Here is a 9,153-nt window from a genome sequence, read left to right on the forward strand (position 1 = left end):
TCGATGCAGGATAATCCAGAGGCGGCTTGAACCAGGTGTCACTTGAAGACCGCCCATGGAGATCAATTCAGAAAATCCAATGCCGGGTTATGTAACATTTGATGGCCTTTTGAGCCATGTAATAGGTTAGAGATGAAAACATTATTATGCTGCACCTGTACCTTTGTTGACTCTGAAGTCTCACCCCTTTTGTTAATATGAGCCGCCTTACTAAGCGTTTTGCCATGTCTTTTGCTCAACAATTACTCTTCATGTGGTCAGAGAAGAAATAATGAGCCGGCTCAATGTGACGTGGCAGCTTAAGATGAGTTTTTCGAAAACTCTAACTATGCCACGAAGATACTTTGTAGTCATAAAGGTTACTGGCTCAATGAGTCATGACATGGTAGGACGAGCTTGCAAGGCTCTAGTGCTACCCTGGAGAGGCTTTTGCAACAACCTTAGTTGTTTAGTCCGGCTGATCGGACGCAAGTCAAGCTTCAATGAAGCAGGTTCAGTGAACCCATGGTTTGTCTATTTCCCATATGCCGGCTCACGCAGGCACCCTTCATGTTTTAACCTAGGCGAGTTTAGGGTCCCGAACTGGATTGACTCTCCAAGAGTACATGGGACCATAGGGCAAGTCGCCAAACATACAGTCCAGTATAACCATTGTAATACGTTAATTTTTTGCTAGCCAAGAGGGTATCCAGGCTGAACTCAGTGAGTAGAAGCCCCCAAGTGACCTATGATTAGGAAAAGTCGGACATAGGATTGCAGAAGCGTTTACGCTCTTACTTCAAAACGACTTGGGAACTAGTAGCCCCCAAGTAATCCGGCTTGATTCTCAAAATCATATAAGGCGCCCATGTTTGAACCGTGCAGCGTGGAAACTTTGCTCCTCTTTGGCTTACCAGTATCCAGTTTTGAAAGAAGTGCGGCATGGTGACTTATGCTCTTTGATACTAATAGCGTCCATGCTTGGACGACTTGTGAAACAATAAAGACTCATGCTTTCAAGAAGCTGAAACGGCAGAGACCCCGAATTTCGTGGTCGCCGGCTTTATTGCTATATATATATATATATATATATATATATATATATATAAAGAGAGTACATCATGAATTGTGACCCGATATATCTCTAACCCGCCATGTCTCTCAAGTAAGGAAACCTCCCATCGAGTCTTCCTCTTCTTGGGTCCTGAGTCGCCCTCGGGGCTCATGGGCTGAGCCCGCCCTCACGACGAAGATCACCTCATGCCTCCTGTGTTCTTGGGCCTTGAGTTGCCATGAACCTGACCCAGCCTAGTAGGGAAGGTCACACAACGGGTAATATCCCCAACAACAGAGAACCAACTAGTGGTTATGGGTGGGGCTATTTATAGCTTGGGAGCATCCTGACATGATTTGACATAAATGCCCTTAATGATATGACCGTTGGGTGGATAAGATCTGGGACAGGTGGCGCGTGGCGAGGCAACGTTCGAAACTTTCAACTATGAAAGTCCTCATGTCTCTCATGTTCCTCACTTTAAGGATTTGGTAGATGTAAGTTTGGGTTAATCATCATGAGGAAATTCGTTCCATAGTTTTACCTCGACCCCCTTTAACAGTACGGTGTTCCTATGACTCAAGTATTAAGAACATGAAACATAAAGAGTAAATCTTCAAGCTTCAAAGTCTTCAGAGTGTTTTCTTCAAGACACACCAAATTCCTCATCTTCAATATCTTCATGAGGAATATCAATTTCATCGCAATTTCTTCGCGATCAAAGTCTTCAAGGAATGACCAAAGTCTTCATCCGAAGACATACATTTTTAGGGGTCGATATTCATCGAATAACTCAAACTCCTCAGTGACTTATAGAGCCTATCTACACTTACAAACATATCAGTCTCTTAAACTATAAGTCTTCAAACCACCAAAATCACTAAGCGACAATAGATGCACTTACAACGACCCACACATGACGGGAACGGCGGCGACGCCGGCCCCAACTCTCGTCGGGTCAAGCCGCTTGGAGTGGGGGGGGGGGTTGGATGGCCATTCCGGCAATGAGCGGATCATCTTCAGGAGGCGGGGAAAGGAGAACCTCGAGAGATCATGAGATCCAGAAGGCTGCGTTCGGCGCCTTCGGGACAGAGTGCAAGACCTCTTCAATTCTGATCGTGAGAATCCTCAATTGAAGGAAGGGAGAGCTGCGACCACGACTGCGGTAGCCGGAGTGTATTTGATGACGCTGGATTCATCGCCTGCGGCTGACCTGGTGAGTAATGGGAGAGAGAAAGGGGCAATTTCTAGTTTGTTCGTCAAAAGGTATTTCGAATTACATGATTTTCTTGTGCGATTTTAAAGACTGCAGTTACCAATTGTGATTTAGAGACGAAATTTGAGGAGGATGAGTCCTATTTCACTGGCCCGAGGCATGATTTTGGGTCTCAATTTTCTGTCGCTACTCCCCGTTGCTCTATTGTTTGTTCCCTTCTGGGAAACATGACATGCCAGTGCTCCTCTTCGACCCAGGGCTCCTTTGATTCAAATTAATTCTATAGGATTTTTGGAGGATTGAAATCCTTAGGATTTGACCCTACATTGGTCATTTGATTCATAGGACTGGATTTAATAGGATTTTTTCCTATGGAATCTTTTGTACTATATTTCATAAAAAATCTAACATCCACTCGAACCTCTTCTTATAATTTCTTTGTTTTTCCTGTGGCATCAAACACTCATTGCTGATCCTATAGGGTTCAAATGGACATGCCACTCCAACCCACTATTTTTCCTGTTCTTGTGTTCTCAAAATCCTGTAAATCGAAGAGGCCCTAGGACTGGAATGAACCAAGAGGAGGAGGATCTTGTGACAAGGACTAGGAGCAGTCCAGATGCTCTGATGGAGGTGGCGCCTCTCCCGCAGGTCGTGGAGATCAGCGAGCCGGGGGCAACCACTGCCTCTCCCCTGTTGATGAAGGGAAGGGACATATGGGAGGTCCGAGCGGGCTGATCTTGGCCTCGCCGAAGGCCTCCATTGGCTTCGCTGCCAAGGCTACCCCTCCTCTTCATAGGAACAATAAGGCCAAGTTGCGTTCTCCGTCAATGCTCAATAACAAGCTGATCGTCATCGACACTAGATCATTGATGGCGCGCGTCGCTGCGCCTGTCCATTGTTGCGATAGAATAAGGGAAATGATTAACATCCACCGGTGGATTGCTTCCAAACATCAACCACCTTCATCTTCTACCACGTGTCCATATAGCCTTATGTGTTCACCATGGCGTGTAGAAAACCACCAAAGATAGTTGCGAAGCTTTGGCTCACACGAGCGTCTGTTGTTGTGGAAAGACGTCTATAAATTTCCACAACAATAGGTGTGTTGCAGAATAATTCTACAACAAGACCGTTGTTGCAAAAATATTTTGCACTTTTGTAAATTTTATGCAAACAAGACTTCATCCGTGAAACTTCTTATGACAAGACATTTTGTAAGATTTTTTTTTGTAACAAGACCTTTGCTGAAAATAAATCTACAACTTAATCTATGTTTTAAAAATTTCTCCAATTTGAGTCGTGTTACAAAAAAAATTGTGCAATACTGTTCATATTTTAGAAAAATTCCGCAACACGATTTGTGTTGTAATGGTGGAGGGTGATGCTTGACCACTCAATCCACAAAATCATACGTCTTCCGAGGTGGCTGATCTTTTAAAAAGATTTGTCGACCGACGAATAGCAGCGCCTCTGCCACCTCCCTTGCATGACAAACGTTGAAGTGAGGATTCGTATATTGTCCTTCATCGAACACATTTCTATAAACGGGACTATGTTCGTGAAACATATACAGTGTTGCAAAGTTTACGATGGATCTATATTATAACAAAATTTGTGTTGCAAAAAATTCCCGCAACAATATCTCAGTTGCAAAAGAAGTGCTATAAAACCAAAGTTGCATATTTTGGCAAAAACAATGGTTGCAAAATAAATCCGCAACAATCCTATGTTGCAGAAATAATCCTACAATAAGTCCTATGTTACAGCAACAAAACGCGTGTTGCACTGGTGAAGACGTGTTTGGCTCGCACACTGCAATAAATTTGACGGCTTCCACGTCCCTTACTAAATGAACTAATTAAATAAAGAATGAAACATATGAGATAACATAATATAGATGGATTAATCAAACGGCTATTAGACCGGCAGATCCGCTCTAGGGATTAGCCGGTTGACGCCTAGCGCCCCCATAGAATAATAGGATTTTTCATAAATAAAGTGGCGAATGTTAAACAATTTTTTCCGTTATATTTATATAGTGCAAATAGTGTAGTATTTTACTAATCGAAGCCAACATGATTTCTCTCTTTAGTCATACATGTAAAAAAGTAATGCATAGAACGTTTCACAATAACCAACAAACTCAAGACCCAATTAAGCCATGTTTGGATCACGCATGAATTTCAAGGCAGTATAGTGCATAGCAATGTTAAGTGGTAGTACGGAAAATGACAGTAGCAACATGGACAGACCTTGCCAAGAGTCATGTACAATTTAGTTCCCAAGCCATACATCAACTCTTGCATAAAGTATAACAAAGGAGTAATAAGCTATTCATAAGGATGGAACCAAGACGTTAATCTGTGTCGATTATTTTTCCAAAAGAGCCACAAAAAAGATCCTGCACATGGAACAAATGTTGACTGGTGTCAGATAGCCAAAACATTGTCTACATCGAAGCATGTCATATAATTGAATGGTATGACAAAGCAGCACCTTTTGCACCACCTTGGACATTTGCGGTTTATGATTAATAAGTCCCATTCATATGCAGTGTTAGGTCGGGCAAAATACTACATTGTACAACACTGAAGTTATACAACAGACACAAGGTGACAACATCATCGAAACAAAGCTATCGAACACCTTATTATGGAAAATAACAACTACTTTGTTTGAAAATACCTTATTAAATTTCTGCTAGATGGACCTAGAAGAAATGTATAACCAATGGCCTGTTTTTATAATATTACAAATTTAAAACAAATGGTAGCATTTGTTGTATTGTCATTTGGAATTTAAACTATATCTTCTGCTCTTCTAATTGTACACGTTGCATTAAGGCTGCACAAGTCAAAAGTAGCAGCAGATTAGTCAAATATAATTACACATTCCAAGCTGAGGTGAGAGACCACAGAATCCGGTGCACAATCATTGGTGCCACATGTTGCTGCTCTCATCCACTTTGGCACTGTAATGTTAGGGATAACAAAAGAATGTAAGATAAAGCAATCAATTTAAGTGAATGCAATACAAATGCAATTGATTGGGATAAGTAACCAGAAATATCCAATGAATACATCACAATGCTACCTTGCAGTAAGTTGCACTTTCACATCATTGCTCCCGTTAGCCTCCTTTAAAAATATAAGGTTCATAAAATCTTAATACAACAGGGAAAGGATTGTAAAAGATACTAAATCAGTTGCCACGTAAAATACCTAATCTTATACTATAAAACTTACTTTCATACTCCCTTCGTTCCTAAATATTTGTCTTTTTAAAGATTTTACTATGGACTACATACAAATGTATATAGACATAATTTAGAGTCTAAGTTCACTCATTTTGCTCCGTATGTAGTCTGTAGTTGATTTTTTTAAAAACAAATATTTAGGAATGGAGGGAGTAGATGTTAACTAAAAGTAAATAAGACCAAAGAAACCACATAGCTCACGAGAACCATGTAATTTCATAGTAGGAAAATGACTTAAAAGGACAATAAATCCATTGGTATGTAAATAGCTAATCTTTACACTGAAATGCTTATTTCACACATATGGTAATTAAAAAAATAATCAGACCGAAGAAACCATATAGCTCACGAGAACCAACTAATTCACCAGCCAACTAAGACATTTAGTGCACCTTTTTTCCAGGTTCTCAGAAAAGAGTCCACAATACTAAGATCTTAAAGCACCATCAGCAGCTATCAAACTTTATTCTGAAGTTATAAATGACCCGTGCCGATCCCAAGGTACGCACGCAGGGGCGAGGAGTAAAACAAATTCATATATAATAGAGTAACAACTAAAGAAAAAAGTAAACAAGAATATAACTTCAATAGACGAATCTAACATCGACATGATTTGAATATCAGAGGAACTACTTTCTCAACACTTGAGCTTTTCGCAGGTTCGGCTTCGGATGATTCAAAAATCCTGAATCCCATCCAGTAACTTTGTTATCTAGAAAATATGCCGAAAGCAGTGAGCTCAAGAAATTGTACAAACGAAATGGCTAAAGAAATGCCGATGGGTGAATACCCTCTTAAGAAAATATTCAAGCACAACTTGAGAGGAGTAAATGGTAAATTTGCCAAAAACACAAAGTTGGTTTCTCAGGTACACAACATTTTGTTTTATTGGAAAATAAATCAAAAACATGGTCTACTTTTATATTGAAAAGTGTAGATCTACAAAAACAAACTACTTGAAAAACTACTTTTAGTCAAAAGCAAATTTGTGCGAGTCCCATAGCATAAGAAACTACTTGACAAACTTCAGGATACAAGGGTGTTCGGTGAAAGAAAGGATGTTCAACAAAAGTAGAAGAAAGCTATCACTAGTAGGAGAAATGCTAGCAGTAGCGCTGATTTTTCCCTTACTAGTAGCGCTAGTGCCAGCGCTACTGCTATCGCGCTACACCCAACCTGTTAGCAAAGCGCTACTAGTGTACACATTAGCAGTAGCACTGAAAAAAAAACGGGCTACTTCTAATTTTCCTGCTTTCACAATTTAATTCCCATCGTATTTATGCCCCTACGTATTTGTGCATGCTCTATACAGTGGTTTCATCATATCATAATAAACATGCATTATTGTCATCACATCATACACATAAAGTAGTCTCGTCATTTATACCATCATCGTCATCATTATCCAACACAAATATCATCAAATCTCGAAAATAGCGATACACACAAGTCATGGCACACCCACAAGTTTCATCATCCCTATATAAACCATCACGTAGAAGAGAAGAGCGATCAGCATGAGCAAGATTGCGACTATGTAGTACTTCTTGAGGCACCGGTTTCACTCCATCTCTTGCCGTAACATCCACCTCAAGTAACTCATTTATGCATCGGCTCTGCTGTCGTACTCTCTATGGCTAGCGCCCGGGTACCTGTCCACCTGGGCCTGAGCGTCTAGCAAGTGGTCGTATACTCCTGGAACCCTCATAATGAATACGATGTAGCAGTCCTTCGCCATCTCCGATATATGTACCTACATCGTAAGTTGATTAATTCAGTGATATATAATATGCAACATAATGTACTTGAGAAACACAAGAAGTAAACAATATAAGTAACGAAGTTCCTCATACACAAACTAATTAACCAGAGCGATGTACGGTAGTTCATATAAAGACTACTAGTATTAATTATAATTGAACACACACATTGTCATCGTTAATCGCCATTCCATGTCGAAGTTCCAATCTTCATATTCAGGGATGAAGCACCCGAGCTTCCTGAAAGGATTCATGTCCAGACCCAGAGTGACTAGCACATCTCGGACAGTCTCCCGCCTCATTGGCCCATGGTAGAACATCCCTCCTTGTTCGACGACCCGCTTCATGATCACCTGGGGAAGTTCACACTGGATGTGATAAAATTCAGCTCGGATTTGATGATCCGGTGTGCTTCCTATGCTTGTGGCCCAGCTAAGAATCTCGGCATCACCGGAATTAGATGACATGCGAAGGTGTTGTCTATCCCTTCTGAACTCGATCATGTGATGCATGAGGTAGAATCCATCAGCCGTACTACCGTTTGGTTGCTGGATGCACCAAATGTTGGTCTTATGGCCGAAAGCCGGCGCCTTATTCCTGTACTTTTTCACCTGGATATATCCAGTAAGGCTGTAGGTGAAAATGGCACTATCAAGAACATTCTTTATGTGTGTGTAATCCTTGTTCTTGATGTTCATCGATGAGTCCAAGTACAAAGCATAGGAGTATTGTGGGTACACATAGATGAGGACGGCACCCCCCCCGCTGTGCAAAATAAGCAGAGTTCAAATTAGCCTCCATGCTTTCAAAGGAATATCAAACCTTACGAAAGGATATCCGCGGATAACTTACGTGGGATGATAAGGCAGGAGAATCATTTCCTTGGCCTTATTAGCGATCGTGAAGTCGCTGATGTACTTGCTTGCAGAGTCCAGGTGCTCTTTGCAGTGTGCCAAGAAGCTCTCGTGCATATAGTACGGGTCTGTGACGCACATATATTCTATGTTCTCGCGCCTGATGATGTAGTTGAGATGCAACACATATAGACGGATGAACTGAAAATTCAGCTTGGTCATGTGGAACATGTCATAGATGTAGTCAAATCGCAGGATAAACTTCTCCGCGGGCTATGTGTCGATGTATCCACTTGCACCCGGAACCTGAACCGGGTAAAGCGGGTATCCTGGTTTTTCTGAGCTGAGAAGTTGAATCTCTGTGGCCAACACATCATCATGAAGTCTCCTTAGATCATTGTTCATGATGCTCTCTACCATTTTCCGAGTTAGGATCGGGTGGCCGACGACATGGAAACGCTCTGCACCTATGACATGTATCCTATCTACCTCCCGGGGCTTCGGCTGGCTACTTGAAGCAGCTCTGGTGCCTTTACAACCTTTCTTTTCCGGTCTTCTCCTTGGCTTCTTGGCGGGTGGCGGTAGTGAGCCCACCATACCTTCCCTAACCACACCCCCAACATCGTCGGGCTAATTATCAGTGGTCGGCCCCTGTGTTGTTCTTGCTGTGTAGTGGATCGCATGAAGAGAGAGTTTTTGCAATCAGCCATCGCACGTTCCGGCTCTGGCAAATTAGGCATCATCAAGTCATCTGCACGCTCATAGTCTGAGTCATATTGTCGAGCATCGGTATTGATATACTGGTTAGGGTCGTCATCATCCTCCTCCTCCATGATATCATCAGCATTTTCTTCTTCGACGAGGGCGACATCATCTCGCACTAATGGATGCTCTCTCTAACCGCTTCGTCCGCTATCTCCCCCCACGCCAGGTGCAGGTAATTTGGTAGGTGAGCTAGTGTTCATACCTTGTTGAGGAGTTGCCGTTGGTTTGCTACCGGGAGCCTCGACATGAAGGTGAGTCTTCGGCCA

This window comes from Hordeum vulgare, chromosome 3H, assembly GCF_904849725.1.
Source record: "Hordeum vulgare subsp. vulgare chromosome 3H, MorexV3_pseudomolecules_assembly, whole genome shotgun sequence".
NCBI lineage: Eukaryota > Viridiplantae > Streptophyta > Magnoliopsida > Poales > Poaceae > Hordeum > Hordeum vulgare.